Source organism: Grammomys surdaster, unplaced genomic scaffold, assembly GCF_004785775.1.
Source record: "Grammomys surdaster isolate TR1022 unplaced genomic scaffold, NIH_TR_1.0 1065, whole genome shotgun sequence".
NCBI classification, from domain to species: domain Eukaryota; kingdom Metazoa; phylum Chordata; class Mammalia; order Rodentia; family Muridae; genus Grammomys; species Grammomys surdaster.
Window position 1 is genome coordinate 749605 of NW_021605484.1, and position 15008 is coordinate 764612.

Consider the following 15008-nt stretch of genomic DNA (forward strand, 5'->3'; position numbering starts at 1 on the left):
CCCTTTCCCTTTCCCTTTCCCTTTCCCTTTCCCTTTCCCTTTCCCTTCCCTTCCCTTCTCTTCTCTTCTCAAGTAACTTCTCTTTTATGGGCTGTTCTTGTGTAAGTTGGGCATATCCCATCTCTGACTCATTCTGTCAGATCTTTCTCTGATTTGTAACTTTGCCCCTCAATTAAACACTACTTTCAAACATGGCTGCTTCCTTCCACAAATTAGCCTTAACCTTATTTCTATGCAATAAAGGTGTGTATTAAGGATGTGTCTGTATTCCAAACAGATCATACCATAAACCAAGGTGTATCTGCATTCTGGCCAGATCATATAGACCAAGAAGGTCTTTGGATGTGATCCCTTGCCAGAGCAGCCATGTTGCTGGATTAAAATTCCTCTAAAAATGCAGCATTCTTTAGCTGACAAATATATGTAATAGTTATATGTGGATTCCAACTTTAAAGTACTTTTAAGTGGATAAAATATATAAAGCAGTGATAAGACAGTTAAAAGCATTGTAGTCATTGGCTGTAAAAGAAAAGATAGTCCAGTATAATTTTTATATGGTGAGCCTTAAATTCTTCCAACTTTCCTACATTTAAATATGCTTTAAGATGAATAGAATCCATTAATGTCATTGTTACTACAGAGGTTTCTGATTGACATTGCATTGTATCTAATATTCAGTTTTCTAAAATTAAATGACTCATCTACTACATCATCAAGTTCTTATCCAAAATCTACCCTTCAAATAATCTCATTTCCACTCTCAACTACATAATTTCCTCTTCTAGTCTTTGCCTAAAGGGAATCCATATGTACTCATCAATTAGGTCCTTGGTCAGTGTCACTTATATAGAAACTATCTATGTTTCATTTAATATTTTATTTATTTTTTATTAAAAATGAAGTGTTTTATTTTATGTGTATGGATGTCTTGCTTTCTTGTATAACTGTGTTCCACATGCATGCTTTGTACCTATGGAGACCAGCAGAGGGTATCGTATCCCCTAGATCTGGAGCTATAGATGCTTGTGCGTTGTCATATAGATGATAAGACTTGAACATAGCTGGTCTTTGCTACTTTGGATTTTTCTTTTTCCCACCCTTTTTCCTTCCAGTTTTGCTCCCTATCACTAGATAGGAGACAAAGAAAGGTACAGCTGGGAGAGACAGAGGTAGAGATCATTGAATCTAATTTCTTCCTGTTTCTTCTTTATTTGTAGCTACTTTGCTACTTTGTAGTTTCTTTTTCTCAACATTTATCCCTCTGGTTTCACCCTCTATCACTAAATAGGAGACAAAAAAAGAACAGGGTGCATGGGGGGATAGAGAGAGATAGAGATCTCTGACTCTACTTTCTTCTTGTTTCTTCTTTCAGTATGATTACTAACAAACCACAACCCTGAAGAATCAGCAACCACCCACCCCAACTCTTGGTGCCCTAACATTTATATACCCTCTGGAAAGTTTCCAGAATTCCAAAGGTTACACAATCACAGAAACTATCTGTAGCTGGCAAAACCATGCCTATGCTAGAGCACAAGGCAAATAATACTCAGCTGCCATGGACAGTCCTAAGCAGCCCCATATCTCCACATCTGGAATTAAAATAAAAAAAACATATTCTTATAATGTATCTGTGGTTTTTTTTAAAAAAAGCAAAATTCCAGAGTTCTAACTACACTTGATGCCAGAATGCGGACATTGTTCTTTACCTCCTAGCAATCTCTTCAGCTCTCTTTCTGTTTCTAAATATCACTTTTTAAAAGTCTAATTTGCTTTACATATATATGCTTTGTAAATATTTTATTTTTAGAAAATAAACATCCCAAAAGAAGGGATTATGTGTATCACACTATAATATTGCCATCAATATATTACATGGACCATATCATAATCTTTAGTTAAATAGATGAATGACAAAGTAAATTAGTGTAGTTTTTATCCAACATTCCTTGGATTTTCCATGTCATTTGTGGGTGTATGGACAAACATGTGTGGAAGTCAGAAGACAACTTTTGTGGAGTCAGTTCTCTGTTTATAGCTTTATGTAGGTTCCAGAGATTAAAAATGATCTCCCCAATGCTTATGTGGCAAGTATGTCTACATTCTAAGCCTTCTTCCTGGACATAACTGCCAAGTTCTAAATTGTAATTCCATCTGTCTCATGAAACAAATTATGTCTCATACCTTGTTTAGTTACCACTCCCACAGAAACACAGTATATATTATAGTTAAGGGAAATGAATTCAAAATAACACAGTTTGAGGCCAAATAATACTAAAATTCTCCCACCAAAGGTTTAATCAGAGATATCATATGCATTTATCACTTTAAAAATAGTCATCTTGTCTATATCACTCAGTAAATGTCTGCTCAATTTATAATCTTTGACGTCTTCTTTTCTCCTCCTAAATAGTTGTATGATCCACTCTCTTAGGAGTCACCAATTTCAGCAGTATTTATGTAGCATTATTGTTACCTTTTCTCAAAGTCAAACATACATTCACTGTACATGAGTCTCAGATGAAGTGAATCTTGTTAAGAATCAGACTGGAACTTCAGGCCAGCTCTGTAAAAATGCTATAGCCTGCTATAAGTCTTCCATCTGATCATCGTGATCTCTATCCAAGCACAAAAATATTAGGAGCTATTTTATATCAAAGTTGGAAAATACATCAGTTTCATAAAAAAAGTGCAGTTAAGTACCAGCTTATACTTGCAAACAGCTATATGAACAGATGTGGCAGTGGGTGTACAGCTGTCAGAAAATAACTTTGATGAGATTCAAAGCCTAGAGTGACTTGTTATTGAAAGAGATTATGCAGCTATTTGGACTTTATAGAGATTACTGGCTGAGTTACCCAGGGCAGATGTGCTTAAAGGCTATTGAGACAATAATTCACTTTCTCTGAAATCTAAGATATCCTTTCAATAGCAGGAAACTCTTGACTTCACAAGTGACTACATACTAGTGTTAGAATTTTAAATTTTGGTAGCATCATTAAGAATATATCACCTCATAGACACATATCCCATTGCCAAAAATAAAAGACAACAACACCTTCTAATGTAGATCAATCCATTCATCTATCTAGACAATGCCAAGTGTTGTGTAATGTTTTAGTTTCATAACCACAGAGCCATGATGTACATTAGCTTTTCAAAATTCATCATGTAACTACAAATTTACATTCTTTGATCTTTTCTTTTTCTTAAGTGATAGCCTGCTGTACTTACTATTTGTATTTTTATGATTACTGGTGACGCAAAGCATTTCCTTTGTCAACATATATATGCTAGATATGGGAGACATTTACTCAGGCCTTTTGCTCACTTCAAATGACTTGTTTTCTTGATACAAGGTACATAAGCTAGTTACATATTTTTTAAACTAATTGTTTAACTGATGTTTGATTTGCCAGTATTTCCCCTATTCTATAGTTGTAGCTTCATTTTATTCATGAATCTGTAAAAGCTTTTCAGCTCAGTATAAATATATGTTTATTTTTGCATTTATCATTTATGCTGTTAAGATAAAAATATCTTGTTCTGTATCATGAAATTTTTCCTATACATTTAATTATAACAGGTTCATTGGGTACAAGTCTTAAATTTAAGCTTTTAATCCATTTGGGCTATATTTTTATATGTGTTAATTTGTACAGAGTCATACAATAGTAGACAATAAAGCTTACATTCTGAATCATGGGTGTTTGATTCTTGAACCTGTAACCATAACTATTTACTCATGCTACTTGTTAATTCCTCTAGATTTTTTGTTTTAAGCACTGAGTCACAACAGAAAAGTGTTTCTATATCCAGAGATGTCTATCCTAGTGATCTAGAATGATAGCATTCAGAGAAATGTGAAATGAATCAAAGTAAGCCTCCTTCTTTTATATTGTAGGTAGTTTATCTTCTAAAGTTTCTGATACTAACCATATACCTTTGTGTCTTGCTTTTTTGTGCATCAGAGTTAGTTTTAACATTTGAGAATTTGTGGAAAGTTTTCATAGTAATTTTCAATTAGTATGCAGTCATCTCTGCCATGCTTGCAAAGTATCAGAATATTTCAAATGTTATCATTATTACCAATCTTGATACTGTGATTTGTAACCATTGATCATTGATGTTAGTATTATAATTGCTTTCAGAAACTATGAATCATGTTTAAATAAAATAATAAGCTTACTCAACAGATGTTCTGTATTTTCTGACTACTCTCCAAGTTAGCAATCATCATATTTCTTTCAGTCTTTTCTGGTCTCCCTATGTTTTGAGATATTGATATTGAAACCAGACCAATGACATCTAAGACATTCGAGTGAAAGTAACAGTATCAAACCTCTCACTTTAAATCAAAAGTAAGTAAGGTTATCGTAGAAGAATTGCTAGTATAAAACTCAAAGAAGGCTCTACGTCACCTATGAAATGATTAGTTATCTAAAGAAAATTCTTTTTTGGATGCAAGGTCTTTCACAACTCAGACTGTGTATTAGTCTCCATTCTGTTAATTTGATAAACACTATAACCAAAATAAACTTGAAGAATAAAGGGTTGATTTTCTCATCAGTGAAAGATAAGAACCTGGAGACATGCACTGAAACATAGACCATAGAGGAATGCTGTTTAGGGTTCTGCTCCAAGGCTCACATTCATATGCCTTTCTTATACATCTCAGTTACACCTACCCAGGAGTAGTAGTGTCGATATTTACTGGATCGTTCCCCAGCGATTATTAATCAAGAAAATGCACCAGAACCATGTACACAGGCCAATGTGATGCCCACCATTCTGCAGTTAAGCTTTCCTTTCTCAGATGTATCAAGTAGACAACAGTGAGTATTCATCACAGGCTTTCTCAGAAAAAAATTTTGCAGGAAATTTAGAGGGCTATCCCCGTTAAGAACAAATTATTAGAAAGTAAAATTGCCTTATTACTCATATGAAGAAAGTTTTACTATATAAACCAAAGCCTAACTCACTTAAAATATCCCCCCTAAGCTAAAGCTACAACCAGGCCTAGGTAAGAACTGTCTTGGAGTCTACAATGGCTGAGTGTGGTGAGAAAATTGTGTAAATAGTTTGAAGCTAGCAGAGGATGGTTCATGAGTCTCAGAGAAAGAAGCCATGACCATAACTGTGCAAGATGAAGCAGGCAGGATTGATGCAGAAACAGGAGCCTGTTCCCATAATAGCTAGATGATTGGCAATGGTCACTAAACTAAACAGATTTCTAACATACATAAAACAGCCTTCTGCTGAAAGACGATTCCATTGTGTTATTTCTTAACTGGAGGGGGAAAGTTAATACTTGCCATGAATTTGAAAGGGAGCAAAGGAGGGGGGCTTATGAGATTGCTTGGAGAGAGGAAAAGAAAGGGAATAATGTAATTTTATTGTAAAAATTTTCTTATAAAAATAAGAAAATTATTTCTTAAAGTTAATGGGTGTCTACAGTGCTTCTAAGAATGGGCTGTTTGTTATGTGACAGGAATATGTGATGTTAAGAAGAAGTGTAAGAAAATTAGAGATTTTTTTAAGGCAATGTGGCTTTGTTTAAAATGGTGGAAGAAAACTAAGGCAGAGTAAAAGGAAATTTATGGTACATCTGTCTTTCTCTATAAATGCAAGAACAGAGATTGGATGATGGTATGTGTGTGCACAATATTTACTGGAAATTGTAATGCCACTGTAAACTACTCCTGAGAAAAAAATACATTTATAATATCACTGCTCATTGTTAGTGTGCCTAGTTGCCCAAGAGCTCTAAGAGAAATGTATAAGATAAATGTTGTTTTCATGATCACTAATATACCTTCCATTCTGCTGCACGTGAATCAAGGAGTCATTTGACTTTCAAGTCTTATTATTTAAGAAATACATCTCAAAAGGCATGCCATAGATAGGAATTCCTCTGATGGATCCAGGCAAAGTAAGTTGAAACACATCAGAAAGGATTCACCAATCTAGATGTCATTAACTGTATCTGTGATTCCTGAGAGGATATCACAATATAAATATTAGCAAGAAATGGGAAGGTCATTCCTACCTTCATGGATGACATGGAGGGTGGAAGGGGGTGGGAGTGAACTCCAAATTTCCATGGAGGAAGAAGCAGCAGATTCAGTGGAAGTAACAAGTGAATAGGAATGAATGGAGTAGCCTTGAGCTGAGACAGACCTGCTGAAAAGCTCACCATAAAAATTTAACCATGAGGACTTGCTTCTTATGACTGAACCAAGAAAATGGATTTTTTTTGTTGGTTTCTTGTTTTTATTTTTTGTTTGCTTGGGTTATTTTGTTTTGTTTTGTTTTGTTTTGTTATAAGCTCGCATTTAGTAAATCTGAATGAGTAAATCATTCTCAGCCCGTGATATTGTACCTGGGCATCTGTGGAAATAGATTCATTTTAACAGGTCATAGTTTTTAAAAAGTCCTAGATACTGTAAATTCTGTATAAACTGGTTGTAGCAAGTTAGTTAGTTCTTTTTTATTTATAAGCCTCAGTGTCACTGTAGAATAAAGAATCTAAACCAAAGAAAGTCACTCCTATAGGACAGTGTTTGTTTCTATAATTTCTGAATGGACAGGTTCAGGCCTGATCCAACTGTTAAAAGATTACTAAGTGACTAGACCATATGGGAACTATACAGTATCATTAACTTCTATCATTAATAGCTTACCCAGCATTATGTCTCTACTATTGCTAGTTAAAATAACCTGCTTCTAAGTCCTCATGCAGGTGGCCTGTGCATGCAGCCTCAATGTTCTGGCCATCTCATGTCCAGCTCATGCCTATGCAGTCTACTAGAAACTTTAGCTTTAGAAAGGAATCACAAACATTGAAAAGAAAGGTTTTAACCATCATTAAGTGTGCAGTGGGAGGGAGTGTGCTTCAGATAGTCTGAGCAGCGTGTGCAGCAGGTCACTCCTGCTGCCATAGGTGCAGACACTAGTTTGTACATGACAAGACAAGGAGGGAAAGCAGTCCCTTTCAAACAAACTTGAAAAAATTTATCACAGTCATTTTTATCAGCAGAATGCATTTATGACAATTACATGTGCAGACCCACACACCCTAGGGCTCTCTTTATATCTGAAAGAAAACAAGCATTTACATTGTTGATGATTTATACTAAATTAAAAAATAGATATCAATTGTACACTTTCCCTTCAGACAGGATAAACTGCCAAGGTATACAGCTTAGCACCATCATCAGAGTTTTAATGGTGGTTAAAACAAAAAACACTTTCTTGAGAATGAAGTCCCTTTTTCTCTTACTGCTATAACCAGTACCAGCAGTAATCAAAATGAAGGAGGGCCCAACAGGAGGAGCCAACCTGGGCAAGCTGACCAGCACATATCACAGTTTAAAAAGGAAGGTTGTGCATGCTATGTTATAAGTCTCCACTAGGTAGTGTCAAGTGACATCTATTTCATTGTTTGCTTAGTGATCATGCCCCTTGGTCAGGTGTGACAAGTCTTGTGGCACTGGGCCAAAAGAAGGCAATTTTCAATTTTCCTCTGAAGGCTTTAAAATGTGGAAGGAACACACAAGGGTTTCATCCATACTCATCATGGCTCCTGCATTGTCAAACTCTCCACCACAGTTGGGTGCAGAAAGCAGAGTAACTGTGTCTTTGCGACAACAAAACCCTTTTTGATCTTTAATCACCTGATGGGCTCTACATATAAGATCCAAATCATGCTTATCGAGAAATTTTGCAACCATTTCTGCACCAAATGTGAAGATACTCCTCTGTCATTTTCACCCCAGCCCGAGACATCTTTATTGGGCTCAGACCACAAAAAAATAACAAAGATCTTAATCTGGTACATCAGTTGAACTCATAATTTGATGAATCTCCTCCATAGATTGAAGAACTGGTGATAAACCTCCATGACAGCAGAATATCTTCTTGTCCACGATGGCTGCTATCAGTAAGCAGTTAAAACAGTCTGTGAATGTTTTCCACGGTTTCACATTGTATCTTCTTTTACGCTAATCATAAAGTCCGTAGATTCTATTGATGCTAACACACTCATGGTTCCCTCTAAGAAGAAAAATATTCTCCAGATACTTTGTTTTGTAAGCCAGAAGAGGAAGTTTGTCTCCAGTGCCTGCTTGACCCTGTCCACGTAGTCCCTGAAAAATAGATAATTGCTTTCTGGAGGGAAGCCACTGTATTCAAACAACCAGAGCATACCATAGTTCTGCCCTTAGATGTCACCACATATCTTGAGTGGTGCTTCAAGTTCTAAAAGGCTAGGCTTACTGAAAAAGATCTCCCGAGACTTCAGGCAGAGTCCTCAGATTTTGTTCTCCTGGAGCTGGATTTTCTTGCCTGGCTTGGACACTCTCACTTTCAGGAGCCATTTTATAATGCTGTCAATATTGAGTTTATCGATATCTACCATTGTCATGCCACCACCCTTGCTGCCACCAGCTTGTGCCTTCCTCAAGCCAGGAACTCCACTAGAAGTGGTAGTAGCAGTGGTGGCAGCAGCAGTGGCAGTGGTGATAGCAGCAGTAGCAGTGGCAGCAGACAACAACCTGCCCCTCCCCACGCCCTGCCTAGCTCCTGGATTGCACTGGAACCAGGAGTAAAAATGGTTTCACAAATTGAAATCCATCCATTGTTAAAGTCACAATGTATATAAACTTAATGACGGATCACGGTGAGGGTGTGAAAGAATTGATTTCAATTTTGAAAGAAGGCATGCTACGTGTAAAATAATATCAAACCACATTACATACTTCAAAGAACTCTTTCATGAATGGAGAAATTAATATATAAGAAATATTTTTAAAGACATTTATTTATTATGAATATACTCTAGCTGTCTTCAGACATCAGAAGAGAGCATCAGGTCTCCTTAAAGATGGTTGTGAGCCACCATATGGTTGCTGGGAATTGAACTCAGGACTTCTGGAAGAGCCATCTCTCTAGACCCTGTATAAGGAATGTTTTGTTATTGCCTTGCATGAATTGGTGGGTTTTTGTCTCTAAAACCATCTTGCATCACAACCTACCGTTTATATTGCATTATAGTCATGCTTGCCATATTTACTTACTTTTGTGTATATAAGTGAGTATTTACATGAATACATGTGCCACAGCACGTGTACAGAGAGGTCAGAGGACAACTGGCAGACGTTAACTCTCCTTCTACTGTGTGGGTTTTGGGGAATTGTGTGGGGCTGAGGACCATGAAAGGAACCAGGGCCCAGGAGCAAGGCCGAACTCCTACCTTCTCTTTAGAGTATCCGGGGTTGGAGGCCTGTGCTCGACCAGGTACCCAGATGCCTCTCACAGCCCACTGTCCCACAGAATGGAATCATGTGGTCAGGTTTGATGGCAGGGACTTTTACTCACTGAGCCATCTCACTGATTGGTCACAATTTTGATAAAAGATAAAGTATTACATTTAAATGAATATTCCTGTTAACTTGAAGTTTCTTTAAGAAAGAATTATGAAGTAGAACTAGCTGATCTATTCTTCCATTCCCAGAAACAATCACAGCAGTGAATTTGCTTTTGCTGTAACTCATGCTTTAAAAACAACAAAAAATGGATACATGTGTGATACTTACTAAATTTCCAAATAATTATTCTACTCCATAAACGAAGTTCTGAAACTTGCTTTTCCCACCATTTTATTCATGATGCTCATCCAGGTTGACAAGTATAAACTCATTTTTACTTGATATACTGGTCTATAAATATATGCAAGTGAATTAATTCTCCGGATTCGTGGTTCTCAACCTTTGTAATTCTCAGACCCTTCAATATAGTTCTTAATGTTGTGGTGACCCCCAACCATAAAATCATTTTCAGTGCTACTTCATAACTTTAGTTTTGCTACTGTTATCAATCATACTGTAAATAATTTTGGAGACAGAGGTTTGTCAAAGGGCTCATGACATACAGGTTGAGAACTACTGCTCCAGATGATGGCCATCAGATTTCCAGATATATTTTGATGGGTAAACTTTTGAGTAAATGCCAGATAATACTGTTGTTTGCTTGATATTAGAAATAATGCTGAAGGGCTGAGGTTCTAATGCGATGACATAACACCATATGCAAAGGCATGAGTTTGATTTCCAGCAAGAGAGAGAGAGAGAGAGAGAGAGAGGGAGAGAGAGAGAGAGAGAGAGAGAGAGAGAGAGAGAGAGAGAGAGAGGACTACCAGTAACACAGTTACTTAAATATTTCTTTTGAAAATAAAAAAAAAAAGGTTGCTGGACTTTTCGACACACGTTTTTAAATCTCAATCATCTCAACCATTGGAAAATAAGGCAGGAAGATCGCAAGTTTCAGGCAACAGTGTGCTACATAGTGAGCTCAAGGCTAGGCTGAACTACATAGTAAGATCTTAACTAAGAAATGTTAGCAAGTCAGTATTAAGATTATCTCTTGGTGTCAGCAGCTGGGGAGAAGGCTAGTCGGCTGGGCAGTGGCTGCAGCTTTTGGGCCTGAGTGACTCCAGCCACAGCCCTGGGCTTGGCAGAAGGCAGCCATGGCAGTGGCCTCAGGGACCAGATCCCTGGCAGGGACAGAGTTGGTGGAGGGCATCCTGGGGCCAGAGGTGGCGCTGGAGCTGTGGCTCAACAAAGCCACAGACCATGGCGGAACAGGATTGGTCAGCCATCCAGAAGTTCTGTGAGCAGGTGAACACCGACCCCAGTGGCCCAACACACGCTCCCTGGCTACTGGCGCACAAGATCCACAGGAGAAAGAAGCCCCTTATGCCTTGATGGTGCTGGAGATATGCGTGAACCACTGCGGAAGTGGCGAAGTTCTGCTTCCTAAATGAGCTGATCAAAGTATTGTCCCTGAGGTACTTCGGAGCCGGAGCTATAAAGAAGGTTAAAAGAAATTATTGAAATCCTCTTTAGCTGGACAGTCTGGTTTCCGGAAGACATCAAGATCGGAGATGCTTATCAGATGCTGAAGAAGCAAGGAATCATAAAGTAAAATTCAAAACTACGGATGGATAAAATCTTGCCCCCCTCCCCCACCGTCTCCCTGGCCAAAGAGCATCTTTGATGCTGATGAGGAAAAGTCAAAGCTTCTGACAAGACTTCTCAAGAGCAACCACCCTGAGGACCTTCAGGCTGCAAACCAACTATCAAGAGTTTGGTCAAGGAGGAACAAGAAATGTCAGAAAAGGTGTCCAGCCGAGTCAGTGCAGTAGAGGAAGTCTGCAGCCACGTAAGGGTGCTGCGGGAGATGCTGAGCATGTACTGAAGGCCAGGACATGCCCTTTCTGATCAGCAGGCCCTGCAGGTTGTGTATGAAATAAGTGAGAAGCTGCGGCTCACCCTGTTCCGGCTTGCAAGTGACACCACTGATGATGACGATGCACTAGCAGAGATTCCTCAAGCAAATGACCTTATCATACAGCGGGTTCTGCTGTACAAACAGGTGGTGGAGGGCCGAATCAATGCTAGGAATGCAGTGCCCACTGCAGTGGGAGCCATTCCTGCCCCCAGAGTATTCCCGAAACCAGAACCCTGTGAGAAGAACTGCCCCCTCATTGACCTGGAGAAACCATCTTTGTTTCATCAGGACCTGGCAGCCTTAGGGATCAACGATGTTCCCAATAGGAATTGGGTTGTTATTCCAAGTTGCTGTAAGGACAAGAAGCATCCGGGTGTCATAACACTCCTGAGGGGTGGAATCCAGAGTCTTTCTGCAGACCGGAACTTGCTGGATCTCTTCTCGCCACAGCCATTTCCAGGACCACTGAATTACATTACATTCCACAAAAAAATCCCCAAGGAGGTGCCACCAGGTACCAAGGCCTCTCCAGGTTGGTCCTGGGAGGCTGGGCTTCTTCCACAACCTCACAGAATACACCTCTGGCTCATTGGTTTGTCCCTTTGGAGTCTGTGAAAGCCAGCAGCCTACCGCCTGTCTTCGTGTATGACCAGAATGGCTTCTAAATTCTGCTGTACTTCTCCCAGACTGGGGCCCCTGGCTACCCGGATGTACAGGTGTTGCTGCTGATCATGATGAGCACTGCCACCCAGCCTGTCTGAGATGTCATGTTTCAGGTGGCTGTCACAAAGTCAATGCTTGTGAAGCTGCTGCCAGAATCCAGTTCCAAGCTCCCTGCATTCAGTCCTTTGATGCCTCCAGCCGTGTTATCTCAGATGCTGTTGCTTGACAGCCTACACAATAAGCCTCTCTGGATGCTATATAAGCCGACTTTCAACCGGAGTCGGCAGCCCTTCAGTGAAGTAGAAGAGGTGAAAGACTTTCCAGACCTGGCCGTCGTGAGAACTGCCTGACTTCTCAACCACTACTCTTCTGTCAAGCCACTGTTCTTTCACTGTCTAGTCGGGACTTGTTGTAATGTAGTGCAGAGTGCCAAGAGTTCTCTCCTGATGTTAGGCCTTGATTGCCAATCTGTCTGTTGATCATGTATGTGTGGGTGCATGTGTGTTACCAGGGTGCTGGGGAGGAAGGAGAGCTGGGCTTGAGATTTGGGCAGTGTGGGGGATGCTGACAACTTCTGAGATCATCTCTGTTGCACTCATACCTGCTTCTGTATGTTGGTTGGCACTGTTGCCCCTGCCTCAAGTTGGAGCTTTATAAGCCAAAGTTTTCTCCATGTATTGTTAATCTTCTCATTCATCCACTTTGTGCCTTGCCAGCTTTTGAAAATCTTAGTTGCTCCCAAGCTGCTATTCTCAGGGACCTTAGAAAGGGACCTGGTTGGTCTTGCAACAGAGTGTGTCTTCTGGGACACACTCTTCCAAGAATGGCCCTGTCTTCATTTCTCATTAGCAAATGCTGCTTGCAGATGTTCAGTAAGACCTTCTAAATGGAATGTTTGTTTACTGGTTCGGGCAAGGGGCTTGCCATGAGACCTGGAGACCACACTTGGTGGGCCAATCATGTCCTTCACTACAGTGCCTCAGATTCTTCCTTAGACAGACCCTCTGAGGCCTTGCTCAGGCCTTGGGTTCTGTGGGTCAGGCAGCCTGTCTGGGCCCTTACTCACAATGTCATCTTCATTCTTTCTGTTCACAAATATCTCAGAGCTCTTTCATTGTGACCCTGTGTTTGTTGTTGTAAATCACAGCTAAGGGGCCAGCCCTGTGGCCCTTACAGTCCAAGGTAGGGGGCTGTAATGCAGATAGAGAGCCATGTGACGATTAAGTACAGAACATTATTGAATAAATACTGTGTCCAAATCTGAAAAAAAAAAAAGACTATCCCTTAAGGCAGAGCCAGAGAGATGACACAGTGGCTAAAAGGACTTGCTGCTCTTACAAAGGAACTTAGTTCTATGGCCTCTGCTGGCACTTATACACACACAGATACTCACAGTTTCCATAAAGATTTTACAAATTTCAAAATTGATTAGACCTAATAATAAACTTTGTAGGTTAGTAGATGGTTAGCAAACAAACATTTAATATGGTTGCCACTCACCAAATCTCATCAAACAATACTGTAACTGTTAATTTAGAGTAGTTACAAAAGATTACTCATTTTTTATGCAAAGCTAAAAGGTTGTGCACAGTCCTTAAAGATATAATTATATATCTTATTAAATAGTACAAAAGAAGAGTGGAATTGAATATGCATTATGGTTATGAAAGTAAAACGCAGGATTGCAACAAAAGCATGACAGTGCCATTCAAAACAATTTACAGATAAAAGATAATTCTGAGAAAATTAACAATAAAATTTTTATGGATCTAGATTAATTCTAAAATTCATCTAGGATAATTAATATAGAGCAAAATGGAAGGCCTCACTAATTATAGACACACACACACACATATCAATAAATAACAAAATAAAAAGTTTTAAAAAGAAGGCAAATTAAAAATCAATATGAAATACTTAAATAGATGTAATTTAATAAATTGATTCCAGAAGAGGCAGTCATATATTTCTACTAAAATTAAAATTGTGTTCCTTGTATTAGTGAGGTTCAAACTCAGGTCCTTCACATGCTAGGCAAGTGTTCTACCATGGAGCTGTATTTCAGACCATCAGTTCTTGGTTCAGATACAAGACAGTTATGCAAGGATTCTTTGTGGTGTCTTCACGGTGTCTAAAATATTATTTGGAGCAACATTACAGCCACTTAGGTAAAGATGCTGCAGATGAAGACTTAGGGAGAGAAGTCAAAATTATATGAGAGATAAAAAGATCTAAAAAAAATCTAGATAACTGTGACATGATGTGAAGTACAGAATTAGAACACAGAAAAATGTCATATGTTATGCTAGAATAACTTTATACTTCCTCTATGTGAAAGATCAGTTAAGGATTTAAAGTAAGAGATTTACATAGTAGAAAGTACCTTTTAAGTACATGTCTGACTGTTGTGTGATAAATGTGCTTGAAGGAGGAAGAAGTGAGTTTAAGAGGAGTTAGATAGACAGGAACATAAATCTAAGAAAGATAATATGACATTTTTGTTCTAAGGTGATAGCAGATGGTAGAGGTCATGAAGAAAAATCAGATAGATCAAAGCTATGCACTTCAAAGTTAAAGTCAGCTGGCTTGGGTGATTGATTGAACATATGTGAGAGATAAATGAAAAAGAAAAGTTACAGATACTGATGCCATTCATTAACTATGGGATAATGGAGCAAGCAGATTATGGGAACTAGAGTCAAAGAAAAAAAAAAAAACAAATGGAAAACTGGGTTGTGGCCTAAGTGGTTCCCTTACTTAGGATCAGAGCCATTTAATTCTACCTTTCTTATGTTAAGCAGGACTCCCAGTGGAGGGATACAGACACCAACTCACCCACAAACCCTTTGACCCAAATGTTTTCCTGCATACAATCAGTACAAGGACAAAGATGGAGCAGAGATTGAGGGAATAGCCAGTCAATGACTGGCCCAAATTGAGACCCATCCTTTGGGCAAGAAACAATTCCTGACACTATAAACAATATTCTATTATGCTTGCAGATAGGAGCCTAGCATAACTGTCCTCTGAGAGGCTCCACCCAGCAGCTGACAGAA

At 38.8% G+C, this 15008-nt stretch overlaps 2 pseudogenes; one reads left to right on the forward strand and one right to left on the reverse strand.

Moving 5' to 3' along the window:
- Positions 1–7432: 7432 nt before the first annotated feature.
- Positions 7433–8419, reverse strand: LOC114634726 (annotated as a pseudogene).
- A 248-nt stretch (positions 8420–8667) lies between these two features.
- On the forward strand, positions 8668–12302 carry LOC114634719 (annotated as a pseudogene).
- The last annotated feature ends 2706 nt before the right edge of the window (positions 12303–15008 follow it).